The 14,257-nt window shown below is 43.4% G+C and overlaps 1 protein-coding gene across 3 annotated transcripts in view; it reads right to left on the bottom strand.

The window, feature by feature from the left end:
* Window positions 1-14,257, bottom strand: part of gcgra (glucagon receptor a) — a 42,447-nt gene that overhangs the window by 22,874 nt on the left and 5,316 nt on the right. For all 3 annotated transcript variants that reach the window (XM_028986142.1, XM_028986143.1, XM_028986144.1), the window contains exon 2: window positions 4,036-4,131. The gene's annotated coding sequence lies outside the window, so the exon portion shown is untranslated. The remainder of the gene's footprint in view (window positions 1-4,035; window positions 4,132-14,257) is intronic.

The raw sequence follows: 14,257 nt of genomic DNA, 5'->3' as shown, positions 1-14,257 counted from the left end.
CTCCCCCCATGTCTAATTCATGGGGTAATTTAAACAAATTTAAACAAAACAACAACTACTAAAAACTCACTTCCGTTAAATTGGCCTGTGGACCACAGTTCTGTGCTCTGAACTAGTTCTTTGCTGAGACTAAGTGAAACTTTTGACCAGTCAGACACTCCTCATATGGACACTCCTCAGCATTTCGTCTTGGAGTCTGAGAAAAATTTTGTAGAAATTGGGAAATTCCTTCGCATTCAAAATTACGGGACAGAAGGACTGACAACCTGATAGTATAATGCCCCCACATCAGTAGCAGTCATGGCTGGAGGATTTCCATGGTATCTGACATGACTTTCACTCTTTTTTACTTTATCCATGTTATGAACAATATCTGTATCTGTATACAGTACATATACTGTAAATCCTGCTATATATGCGTGACTGGACTTCATTACTCTCAATCCCTATTGTACAGTATCAGTGTGCCAGTCACCACAGTATCAGTGAAACACCCTGCATTGTCAACACTGTCCGTTTCAACAGAGCTCCTCAAACTCAACTCCTGTACTCTCCTCACCCATGCACTTCAGAGAATTTCAGTCTCCTAACCATACCCGCCATTCTACCTTCTCCCAACCTCTCCTGATTAGACCCCCCCCACTCTTTCTGCACAAAGTGCTGGACATAAGGTGCCAGGGTGTCTTCATTCTATGGTGTCTGATCTCTTTAGGCCATTGCCTTGGCAAATGCCCAGTGCTGTAGTCGCTGTTATCATTTCCAGCCGTTCAGAACCTAAACAAAAGAGAGAGCGACCGCGCCCTGCAGGGTTGAGGCGTAAGAGCAGGAAACACAAAGGCAAGTGAAAGCCCTCTTAAATTCCACAACCTATGCGTTTGGAAAATGGGCGTTCACTCAAGTCCTTCAGTGGTTTACAATGAGACAAAATTGGACAGAATTGTGCTCTCAGACTGATTGCAATGATTCTGCCTGTTTCCTGTTCGCCTGGAAGCAGTCCAAATATACCACAGCCATTACCATCTACAACTTTAGATTGATATCGGCATTTGCCATGTAAATCATATGAGATTAACTTAATTATTTAAAGTTCAAAAAGGGAAGTAAGTCCCTTTTGAGTAAGTCCTCAAAGAGACCTGGGTCTGGAGCCTGATCTGGGTGCTTTCCTGTTTTCTGAGAGCTGGAAAATGTACCCAAATACTGATACAGCTTCATAATTTTAAATTTACAGCATTTATCAGACGCCCTTTTTCAGAGTGACTTACAATCAGTATTTACAGGGACAGTCCCCCCCCCGGAGCAACTTAGGGTTAAGTGTCTTGCTCAGGGACACAATGGTATTAAGTGGGATTTGAACCTGAATCTTCTGGTTCATAGGCTAGTGTGTTACCCACTAGGCTACTAGCACCCTCATCATGACACTAACATTCAAAATAGAAAGGAAAAGTCACATGTTCAAACCCCACTGACTAGCATTGTGTCCCTGTAACTGCTGATTGTAAGTTGCTCTGATAAAAGGATTTCTGCTAAATTCTGTACAGTCAGATCCATACATATTAGGGCATGCAATGGCCAAGTCAATCATCTGACTTGAATCCAGTAGAGCATGCATTGAGCATGGTGATGTCTATACATTCCAGAACAGGTTGTAACTGACTGCAAATGCACAAATACTGTTAATAGACTCAGCATTCAACACCATCGTTCTCTAGCACCTGGTTGAGAAGCTGACCCTGCTGGGCCTGAACACCTCCCTCTGCAAGTGGATCTTGGACTTCCTGACTGAGAGATCTCAGACTGTTTGGATTGGGAACAGCATCTCCAGCACCACCACACTGAGCACTGGAGCTCCTCAGGGCTATGTGCTCGGTCCAATGCTGTTCACCCTGCTGACCCACGACTGTGCAGGTGGTGGAGACTGTGGTGGGTCTCATCAGCAAGAAGATCAGCAAGATGAGTCAGCGTACAGAGAGGAGATGCAACGACTGACAGACTGAGGCTGAGGAAAGGCCATCTACCACCACCCATCCTCACAACCTTCTATAGAGGTTGAGAGGATTATATTGAGAGCATTCTGACCAGCTGCATCACTGTCTGGTTTGGGAACTGTAGCGCATTGGGCTACAAGACCCTACAGCTGATAGTGAGGAGAGCTGAGAAGATCATCTAAGTCTCTCTTCCCTCCATAACAGACATTTACCACACACATTGTATTAGGGAAGCCAGCAGCATTGTGAAGGACAGAAGCATTCAGGCCCTCACTACCACACTGTGCAACAGCTTCATCCCACAGGCCATCATGCACCGAAACACTCAGGCACTTTCCACTCAACTGACAAAGACACTCTACCTTATATGTTCAGAACATATCTCTATTAGGGGCAGTAGTGGCCTAGCGGTTAAGAAAGTGGCCCTGTAATCAGAAGGTTGCCGGTTCGATTCCCGATCCGCCAAGGTGCCACTGAGGTGCCACTGAGCAAAGCACCGTCCCCACACACTGCTCCCCGGGCGCTTGTCATGGCTGCCCACTGCTCACTCAGGGTGATGGTTAAAAGCAGAGGACAAATTTCACTGTGTGCATCGTGTGCTGTGCTGCTGTGTATCAAATGTGACAATCACTTCACTTTATTAAACTGTCATGATCCGGACCGGCAGGGGTTACTCCGGATCCGGAGTCCGGACCGGAGTTTCATGTTAGTCTTGTGTAATGTTCCCTGATCGTGTTCACCTGGTGTCTATTTATATAATTGTACAAAACTATCCTGTTCGTGTCTGTTCGCCGTTGGGTCATTGTGCGTGTTCATGTTCCCTTGTCTCGTGTGTAGTTTGTATTAAACCCCTGTCGCGTGAAATCGTGCGAATGCGTCCTCCTTCATGCCATGTCCAGCCCACCCATGACAGAATGACCCGACCATGTGGACGCAGCCAATCTACGCCCTGCTGAGATCCAGGGAGCCGTGGTTGGTCGAAGGACGTCTGCTCCACAGATCCATGTTCAAGGTTCCATGTATGGATGTCCCCCGACGCCGCCGACTCATCCGGATTCCAGCGACACAGCTCCGGTAATCGCCAGTGCCCTGCCCAAGATCCAGTCCATGTTTTTAAAGTTTCCCCAAGCGTGACAGACTCGAAAGCTACCGTGGGGTTGAGAGGATCTGTCACGCTGTCCATGTTCCCCCTGGCGATTCCGGAGGCGGGGAGTACCGACGAATCCGTGCGACCGGACCTCGATGGCCTACAAAAGCTACCGTGGGGTCGAGGAGACCGGTCGCGCAGTTCAGGTGCTCCCGGCGTTAAACGAGACGAGGGAGGCAGCGAACTTTCCAGCGGGGCGTGCCGGAGACTGACCGGAGTGACTGTGCCTGTGGACGCCGGACAGGATGCCGGTCCCCCACGGACGAGCCGTGCTTTGGCCCGGGCCTGACGCCGCCGAAGCAGGACAACCGCCACTCGTCCTTATGGACTTCTCCCCCCTTTCATGGACCGTTTTGTGGGGCACTCCCAGGTGGTAGTGCCTTTGAGGGGGGAGTACTGTCATGATCCGGACCGGCAGGGGTTGACTCCGGATCCGGAGTCCGGACCGGAGTTTCATGTTAGTCTTGTGTAATGTTCCCTGATCGTGTTCACCTGTTGTCTATTTATATAATTGTGTAAAACTATCCTGTTCGTGTCTGTTCGCCATCGGGTCATTGTGCGTGTTGATGTTCCCTTGTCTCGTGTAGTTTGTATTAAACCCCTGTCGCGTGAAATCATGCGAATGCGTCCTCCTTCACCGCCATGTCCAGCCCACCCGTGACATAAACTATTATTTGCACATTACCACAGCAGTGGGTGGGGCAGTGGTGGCCTAGCAGTTAAGGAAGCGGCCCCGTAATCAGAAGGTTGCCGGTTCAAATCTGCCAAAATACCAAAATAAAGCTGAAAGTCTGCAGTTAAAACACATTCATTATGGTGGTGGTGTATAAAGTAAAAAAATTGGAAATATTTATGGACGTGACGGAAAATGTACTTGAGAAAAGACCGTAATAAATGCCTTACCTCACAGTCAGTGACATCAGTGTGTACAGTCCCAGTTGATCACTGGAATATTGATCCAGAAGAAACTTGCCCTTTGGATTCCAACAGTAACTGCCACTGTGTAATGAAAACACAGAACATTCCAGTTTACTACAGAGCTGCTGTACGAAATATAAGGACCAGCTCCTGGTTGTGCCACAAATGACAAATCTGAATGACATGTATCCACATGTATTAATTACTGGTGATAATAGCAATGTTTTCTGAATGTTATTAGTTTGTGCCAATGGCAAACATCACAGTCCACCTCAGTATTACAGTTTTCATGAGTTTGATAGGGTAGTAACACATATGCTATGTGACGATGGCCACCCAATCGTGCTAAGCATTGTGGTTCAGTGGCTTTGTCAGCTTGACTAGCCAAGGCTGGCTGATTAATCACTGTCTGGGGGCTTGACCTTTATGGCCTAGCAAATCATTTTCCAGTTGACTGTGAGGCCTCTGGCTTTATTAGACTAAGTTGCTGCTCTTGGTACCGTTAAAAAGGTATAATTTCTCAAAGCTCTCAAGTGGCCATAAAAATTACAACATGACATCACTTTTCCATTAGCCCATCATTTTTTAAGTTGTGAAAGAGCCCCTTTCATGTAATTGCCATCTCACTGGGGTACACAGCAAACCATACGAAAGGAATTCTTCATTTAAATTCTACTCTTGCAAAAACAGTCCCAGCCTCTTTGGCTCTTCTGCGTTGTGAGTCTCTATCAGCTCATTTCAAGTTGTTTTCCTCGAGCCCTACAAGATCGTAATAGCTTTTGTCTCTGAGGCAGGCGGAGGGCCTATTACTGATGTTATATGCACATGAATTAAGGATTATAGTTATGTGTACTTTTTTTTTGGTTGGAAATTGACAATTTTTGCGCTACAGGGAATTCCATGGCCTGCATATCAGCACTGAGAAATGCACAGTGTACTACAAATACAGGCATGTTACTCGGAAACAGCGAGGGAACACGACAAAGGGTTGCATAATCCATGCCATGTGTTCAGCACCATTAGTGGCGAAAGGAGAGTCGCTATAGCGAAGGAGACACGCTCAGTCGTCTCATGCAGCGACGCACATTGTACCTCTCCATGCATTTACTCAGCAGACGGCCTTATCAAAAAAGCGTTTGTTTTTTTCATGCATTATCTTTGGCGCCCAGAGCAAAAGCATGTTTGATTATTCATTCCACATTTCCACCTGACAGTGCCGTGTCCAGAATTGCCATTTCATTATGTGCGTGCAAAAGACGTGGTTTATGTTACCCAATCAATATTTAACTTGAACTTTCCATTAGCCTCATTAAATCGCTACTATTTTGTCAATAAATTATGAATGATAAACAAGTTAAATGTAAAAACCTCCAGCTTGAGAGCCAGTGGCCGAGAGATAGATGGGTTTGAAAGAAAGTAAGTGTGTGTTCAGCATTATGCATGCAAATATTTCACTCCTCCTCCATCCATTCCGTCCCCCATTGTGAAGAGCACCCATAGCTGCATAGTAATGCTCAGCCAGTTCCATGGGTGGGAAACGATTTAACATGGGAGCACAGGAAACAGGACAGGGACAACCAAGGACAAGCAATATTCGACTCTCAGCTGTAATGGATGTGACAGTAAGATCAGTGACAGGGAAAGGGCGCACAATGCCACTTTCTCATGTTTGACGGAATGTAACGTCCCGGTAAAGAGAGTGCATGTAATTGTTCGCAGGTGGAGTTTACATGACTCAAAGGTTAACAGTTCCAGGCCTGTACTCAGGTCTCATTTTTTGGCATGGGGGAACCACGTCTTTTGGCTCACAATGAGAGAGGTGTTATAGGCTGAGGTAGAGCAGAGAACTCTCTGGCAGTCAGCTTGTATTTGAAGGTGTGAAAATACACCTCTGAGAAACTGTGCATATGCATGTGGAAGAGCAGTATCCAGCTCAGGAGTGCTTGCTTTCACGAAGGTCCAAACAAATAATTGTGTCAAAACAAATTATTACATAATTGTGAACTCATGCCTCTGTAGCCACCACATTTGTGAACCTGCTGCCCTTCCACTTTCCGCTGAAAACCAAATGCATTCTATTAATAAGTATACATAAAGAATTGGAACAAACGTTTTCTGTTAATATGGAATCTGATGTAGATGGATCGTCAACATTAGGTTCCATGGGGTCTGTACAAATGTTTAATGTGGCTTGTCATGAGGCTATCATCAGTGTTCTTTACTGTTCATACTGGCTCTTTCACCTCCTTGCAATCTAAACAGGGACATTCTGTAATCAAAAAGGTATTTCAGCACCAGACAACAAATCCAATGAGACAATGGGGCATGTGTACTGCATGTGGCACCCTGCTGGGTGGAGTAAACAGCAGGGAGAGAATGGACACCCCACTTTCCTTTGCCAGAGAAAGGATGAAGAGTTCCAGGCCATACCTGTCCACATGTGAACAGAAAGTGCTTGGCACCACCTCTGCAGGAGCAGAGTTGTAGGTTTGCACTCGAGCCCATTGCTCATCTTGTGACATCTGCAAACGTGGAATTTAGCAAAGCTACAGTGTGCCGTGCACAGTTGTCCGCCAAAACACTTTTTCTCTCTATGGATACCACATAACACACAGGCTGTTGTCCCGTTACTGACCACCTAAGCAACCCAGAGCATATCAAATAGAGATAAATAACATGACCTTTCTACTAAAATAGGGGGTTCAGCCAAACAGGAAATATCCAGAATTATACATTTGGATTAATATACCCGCGATATAATAGTCACTCACTTTCAATGATATTGTACTTTAAGATGTAGGCAGTCCAATCATTATGTTCTCCATTCCACCATGCACACTGTAATAGCACACAGTTCTGAAGATAATAGCAAGATTTACCCTTAAGAATTAATCACAATTACCACTTTGCAAAATGTGTGATTTATGACTTTTGGTGTGAACGCACACATGAAGTTTACTATGAACAGCAAGTTTCAATCCCAATTTAATCTCCATTCTGAGCTAATGACACCTATGACATTTTGCTCTGTGATGTGTGTCTCACTCATGATATCACCTTGGACATAATAAAGAAGTATTAACAAGAATTTTCCTCTTCCTTTGGCATTATAAAATCCAGTTCTAAAGAGGTGTAATCACGTCTGGAATGTTGTGGGAAAGGAAGTAATCTAAACTGGCAAGCTAGAAATAAATGACCACAATAGGCATTTTTACAGCATTATACTCACATATGCATGCGAAGAGAAAATACCCAGAGAACACAGTCCACACATGGGCAAATATGTCATTTTCCCAAGATCTGCCCTTGGACGTGTTTGCGGGGGGAGGGTGTAGAACCTAAATGTCCCCTTATATACTATACATTGCATGCTTGGGATTTCTGGTTGTGCTGAATGAGCAAGCAGCCAGGGAGCAGCAGCTCCCACGTTTACACTGTTTGTGTTAAACCCGAATGTCCTAATCCCTTGCTCCCCTGCTTGAGCATTTTTTTCAGCATTTATCAAACTGGGGCAATGCTGAGAGCAACGTTGAGCGGCAACAGGAGCCAGGCACAGGGGCCATCCACCACGTTCCCACATACCAGCTCCCAACATGGATGCGGATCACTGCCGGGGGGGAGGTGGGAGCATATTCTGGAAAGATGAATTTGGAACAGCCTACATAAACAACCAGTAGCCAAATGCTGAGAAGAGGAAAAGGCAAATAGTAGCAGCTTTAATGTACTGTATATCATAATGCTAATGAGACTCGCATAGTACTGTTGCACATAGTGGTTATTGAGCATGTCAAACCTTTATCCTGAGGTGGCACAGAATACACAGACACAGAATTTACACTTTCTGGATCCATCAACCACAGATGCACTGAGCTATCCTCATTCCACTAATATGGGTTGTGGTTCATCAGGGTGCAGGGTGCTAGAAACCTCATGCCATTCACACTCATACCTACGGACAATTTACAGTCATAAATTCTCCTAGTGTGAATGCCTACAAATTTCAAATATTATAGAACTAATGAGTGGCAATGAATTTACATTTTAATTAGCTGGTATTCAGATGATGAGAAGGTGTTTTTGTGCCAGTTATTGTCGTGATAATTACAGAAACGTCTTGTGCTAATATAGCAACAAAAGCCTAATTCCTCATAAGACCTGACAAAGCAGCTCAAAAAGACAAATGCAAGCATACCAATTACATCCCTGTACATTTTTGTCACTTCCATTATAAGCCTACATGAACTGTTCCATCCCCAGTTCAATGGCCCATACATGTTTAAATAATTTAATTGTTTCAACATGAGTGATTCAGTCTCTGCTGGTCTGAGAGACAGAAGGAAACCAGAGGAAACATAAAAAAGAAGCTTTCACGCATGCTGGTTAGGAGGATTGGCTCTTGAGAAAATGAAGACATTGTCTTGAATAAGGAAATATTTAGGGTCTAGCATATCTTGCATGTTGTCATATGCCCCTATCAGTGAATATAATGTATTACACAAGCTGGAGAAAACAATGCCCCAAGGTAACAGTATTGGCCGGTACTACGGCTGACACAGATAATTCACCGGCCCTGGGGATATGTGTAGTTTGACGTCTCTCACTGGGCAACTCAGCACAGGATTCACATAGGCCTGCCCATTCAGCAATATAAGCCAAGTAGTCTGCGGCGAGAGACGCTACTGATGCACCACTGAGAACCCAAAGTAATTAAATGTTTCTGCATAAACAAAAGGGCCCCCGGATGCTAGACTTTCCATTACGCACCGGTGCGACTTGCCAATGAAATATGTAAGACGGGTTAGTAAGATGGGGCAGACAGAGATGCGTCATTTCACATTGAGTGTCAGATGGGTTCCTGAGACAGCAGAAACAACTCCAGGAGATCCTGAGTGTTTCAAAAATTCATTGTTGTTTATTCCCTCTTTATAACTTTTCCTGCCTACACTTTCTTTTCATCTCACCACCTCACTCCTCCACCATCATGTGCTTCTCCTATCTCAGGATATCTTTGGGGATTGCTCCTTCATCTTTCTGTTCTCAGTCGCATCCTCCACGCGGCCCCCGGGCCACTTCCACTTCACTCCTTGGGACTGGTAGAGGAGGGTGGAGGGGACAGGGACAGCGGTATGCCCGTGAACTAACAGCCGCCTCAGCAGTACTAATCTACCCCACTCATCAGCTGACACACCATGCTCAGAGTTGGATGAGGACAAGGCAATGTAACAGTCGCACACCGACAGATAACCACCGGTGGACTTCTGGTCTATAGTGTATTTAATTTCTGCACCATGATGCATATCAGTGTATTAGTCTGTCACAGTGACTGCCAATATCCAGCCCTAAGAAAAAAATTAAAGGGATAATCATCTCTCAGTAAAAACAAAACCCTTTTTAAAACGGTGGTAGTAGCCTAGTGGGTAAGACACTCGCCTGTGAACCAGAAGACCCCAGTTCAAATCCCACTTACTACCATTGTGTCCCTGAGCAAGACACTTAACCTTAAGTTGCTCCAGAGAGACTGTCCCTGTAACTACTGATTGTAAGTCGCTCTGGATAAGGGCGTCTGATTTATGCTGTAAATGTAAATGTAAAACTGTTATTTCAGGGTTAAAAATCCTAAATAAGCAAACATGTTCTTTGTTTCTATTTTGATAAAATAATACTTGTTCCACAGGATATAACTATTAAAAAACTGGAATGCAAAAAAATTCCAGATGGAAACGATATGTGGAGTGAACATTACTCAACACTACACTGATAGACCAGTAGGTTTTATCAGGGCTGCCAGAAAAAAAGAAGATTGCATTGATCTCTCTGTCTTCATTTATTCACAAGGAGCATGTTACACTCAGGAAGGCTTTCCACTGACAGAACCATGCTGCAAAGAACCACTACATCTAACAGCCAGATAAGCCTTTGTGATCGAGACAATAGTGATAAAATGGATATCCAAGGATACTGCATGCTCGCACAAACAGTCTAGTCAAATAACAAATACCTCAAATAACACATTAGGCACATAAATGAGTTGATATCAAGTTTAATTCACTTAATTTACTCCAAACAATGTACAGAGTATAGATATGCCTATTCTAAGTCTGGTGCATGTGTAAAACGTTTGAACTGAATCCAAATCTGTCATAGTGCACTACCAGAAAAATAATTGTTTTTTATTTCATATGTAAAGAAGAATATCATTTTTAAATGGTCTTTCAACCTCAAAAATATTAATATTGAATTGGTAGCACACGTTGACATGGTAGCATATGCAAAATTTAGGAAAAAAAGGTTAATTCTGGATTTTGTGGTTAAGGAGTTTCATTCATGATTTCTTTTCTGTATAAGAATTGTACGTCTCTTTCAGAGGTGGGTTGGCATCAAAAGTAATATATATCAGTATAACAAGTGATGTAAGTATATTATTAGTACTAAGTACTAAGCACTGAGTAATGAAATAGTTGCTCCCCCTGTCTGACCCCTAATAGCACCTTACACCAGCAGGCCTTTTCCATCAGCCTTTGTAAGTGGACATGTTATTTGTGAGTGATGTGGGTAGGTTTTGGTACAAAAGGTTTACTGTAGTTTCAGCTCAAAAGAGTTCAGCTGTTCATTGAACTGTTGGGCAAAAAAATGACCGCTCCTCATCCTCACAACATCATTCTGTACACACTCTCATACCGGTGACTTCTTATTGTGTACATGCTGCTATTTAATGAATTTACATCTTATTTTTCCCTGCCCCTGCTCTACTGCTCCTCAGTTTGTTCTTTGGAGGTCGGGGTAATTAAGCGACAATTTCAGAAGCAAAACTCAACACAAGGCCTAAGACTTGCCATGGGGGTCTACGCAGTCCTGGGGGCTTTGCCACATGGCACACACAAGACTAACACAAGAGAAAGCCGTGATGACAGATGGCAGAATTGGGGGAAGCTCAGACAGATACATAAAATTCCCACAGCAATTCACTTGACTGCGCTACCAGCAGTCTTTTATAATCTTCATGCATCATCATCCATCACTTCTGATTAAGAGTAACTACTTAACATTTAATTTGCTTTGTAAATAATTTTCCAGCATATCTAATAATTGTGAGATACCTTGTGGCTAATGCTGCCTTTCTCACAAGTTGGAAGTTAAGAATTTCTAGCTTCCTGCACAAACAGTGTATCATAAAATCAGATTAGCAAACCCATCTACTCAGTGGTGGTCTAGTGGGTAAGGAAGTGGACTTGTAACTGAAGGCTTGCGGGTTCAAATCCCAAATCACCAAGGTTCCGCTGAGGTCCCCACACACACCCTTGTGCCTTTAATGTGCAGAGGACATGTTTCATTGTGTGCGTACTGTGCTGTGCTGTGTCTCACGATGAAAAAAACAATATCATTCACTTTCATAAAGACAACAACTGTGGAGAATTATTTAAACATAAGACTAAAAGCAAGCATTCCAGAAAAGCCCTAATTCTTTAAAATAATTTACAGTTTGTCCTACTAAAATTTTTCGACCAAAGTTACTTTAGCAACATTTGACATTTAAAGGTGAAAGAGTGTAGCTGGATGTCACACAGTATATGGTGCCATGGAGGGCAAAATTCTTTAACATATTACCCAGCAGTCTGTACACCACATTTAAACTATGACAGGCTTACTGAGTTGATAGCGTCCTTCAACAGCACATTTCATTGTGCTGAGAATCATTTGATTGTACGAGGGTGCTTTATTCACTGGAACTATGGCCAAGTCTATATATTGATTTATAAACATTTTAATTTACCCTCTAATTGTGAAAATGTCTGTCAGATGCCGCCAAGTGATCAGTGAGATTAAGTGAGTTAGGACAACCTCTTTCCACCCTGGTGCAAAGTTTTGTTTTTTCTGCAGTTGAAATTGACAGGAATATCATTCACACTTTCAGTTTCCTGCTAGGCACAAAATCTTCAAAACAGGGCCTTCTTTTTTCCCCTATAATACCCTGCCTCGTTTCAAAATACACACATTTTCCCATTTATGTCCGGTACTACCTGGTCTCCAAAGAATGCACAGAACATGACTGCTCTTTTTCAACCTGTCTTAACAATTACGTGCATGCTGTTGTTACATTACATGGCCACATCACATCACATTACATGGTTACATTAAATGTTCCACTATTGAGTGGAAATCCTCCTCAGACCCAGCCATTCATTTTATCCTCAGTAAGAGACAGTCTGAAACCTTAAAATAAAGTAATTTCAACTCTTATTCAGTGTTGTTTGTAGTGGACAACAAGATATACTGCCTTCAATCAGAAAGCACAAGGCTGAATGAGACAAACAGGAGACTATAAAGAGATGTAGAGGGTGATGACCAGACACTAGAGCTGGTAGGTGAACACCCAGAGAGACATATGACAGAGTGACAGACGATGAGAAGAAAACAGAACCAGCCTTTGATGGCAAACATGACATAAGTCCATATTCAACACAGGACAGACAAACACACACACACACACAAACAAAATATTGAAATTATCCACATAAAATCTGTCTATGTTTAAATGAAAGGCAGACCGTCACTACAGTGCTGCAGCTTGGCATTCGAATGAAGAAGAGTGTACGAGAGAGCAAACCATGGGAAATGAAATGGAATGAGAGAATGTTCTGGGTCTTACTCTCAACCAATGGCACACATTGAATGAGTGCACCTGTTAGTTCTGGAGTGAGCAAGGAGACAAGCCAAGACAGAAGAAAAATAAACCGAAACCCTTTATTTCTGTTCTTGATGACACAGAATTAGATCAATCAATATATACATATTTCAGTGTGTGGGCAACATTTTCCCCCTTTTCCCTTGTTGTTACTGGCCTCCAGAAAATAAAAGTCCTGCACACTTTTTGTACTACAGGTGTATGAGATGATCTACTTAGAACAAAGTCTACTGATTAGGGATGCTACCTGAGTGGTAGTAGCCTAGTTGGTAACACAATCGTCGCATTTTGACAAGGCCTGAGGGCTTATGGTTATCTTATGTCTGTGAGCAATGCAGGAAAGGCTTTAAATCTTGCACATGAGACTCAACAAGCAGGGCAGCAGGCATGAAAAGTGGTGCAGTGTCCATGTTCTCGCAATCAAAGCTTGCTTATGGCAACAGTCCTTCCTCCATCGAGTTAATCTACCACCACACTACTGACATTTAACTTTAATTTTTGAACCCTTGTCATAGATAACTACACATGGCATCAGCTTTAGGTCAGCATGTGAGCCTGGTATTGAATCAAAACTCGATACAGGTATTAGTATCAGTGCAAAATGAATGCGGCTGACCATCTCCAGTTAATGTATAACTGGGATATCATCATTTCAGATCGGCGCTGATAGGCTCTGCACAGAAAATTCTGGGTAACAGCACATTCTTTTAAAAAAGGCATTGGATTTCAACACCACAAATCATGACTAACAGCCTCCACTGAACGAATATTTCTGGAAACTCGAGGCATGGAGCACCCATGGAGCACCTCTCGAGAGACGTTGCATGGCTGTAAAAACTATTTCAGGATAGATGCAACATTTTTCTTCCTTTCTTCCTGGTTGTTACAGGCCTCCAGAGCATGAGGCACTAAAGTGTCCTCTGACAGCGCGTGGTGGGGTGCGGAAGGCAAGGCCAGTGTCCCCCCCCTACTGTTTAAACAAAGCTGGAGGCCGGGCCCGGCGGCCCACAGGCACACTGACATCAGTACTGGCCGATGACGCAGGCCTCCACGTTGTTTTCCTATTCAAGTGGCACTCATGGAAATTCAATTGGCTCAGTCCTGTCCGGTAAAAGCTTCCCCTGAATCCATGCAGGGGCAACGTGATCACAGTGTTTTCAGCCCCCATTCAAATATTCACAGCCAATTTAGTTACTGTATGACCAAGGCCGCTGTAATTTAGCCATCTAATGGTCTGCGTATCTGCTCCAGTATTTACTGTAATGGTTATGCCTGAGTCGATGGCATGTGATAATCAATTTGATGAAGTGGTAGGCCAGGACTGGAGTTCTTATTATAATAAGAACAAATGTGTCGAATTTCCATGTTCAATTGCTTTCAGACACCATATCTGAGTATAACTGAAATGCAATATTGCTCAGTCTGTAAAAAATTAAATGGGCTGATTAAACAATGTTAAACACAAGATAAATTCTGTTTTCTATAGAAAACAGTATGTTGTTATTGGCTGTTGCCGTTGTCTGC

Source organism: Denticeps clupeoides, chromosome 7 (assembly GCF_900700375.1).
Source record: "Denticeps clupeoides chromosome 7, fDenClu1.1, whole genome shotgun sequence".
NCBI lineage: Eukaryota > Metazoa > Chordata > Actinopteri > Clupeiformes > Denticipitidae > Denticeps > Denticeps clupeoides.
The sequence above is the reverse complement of the archived record's forward strand: the minus strand, read 5'-3'. Positions and strand labels throughout refer to the sequence as shown.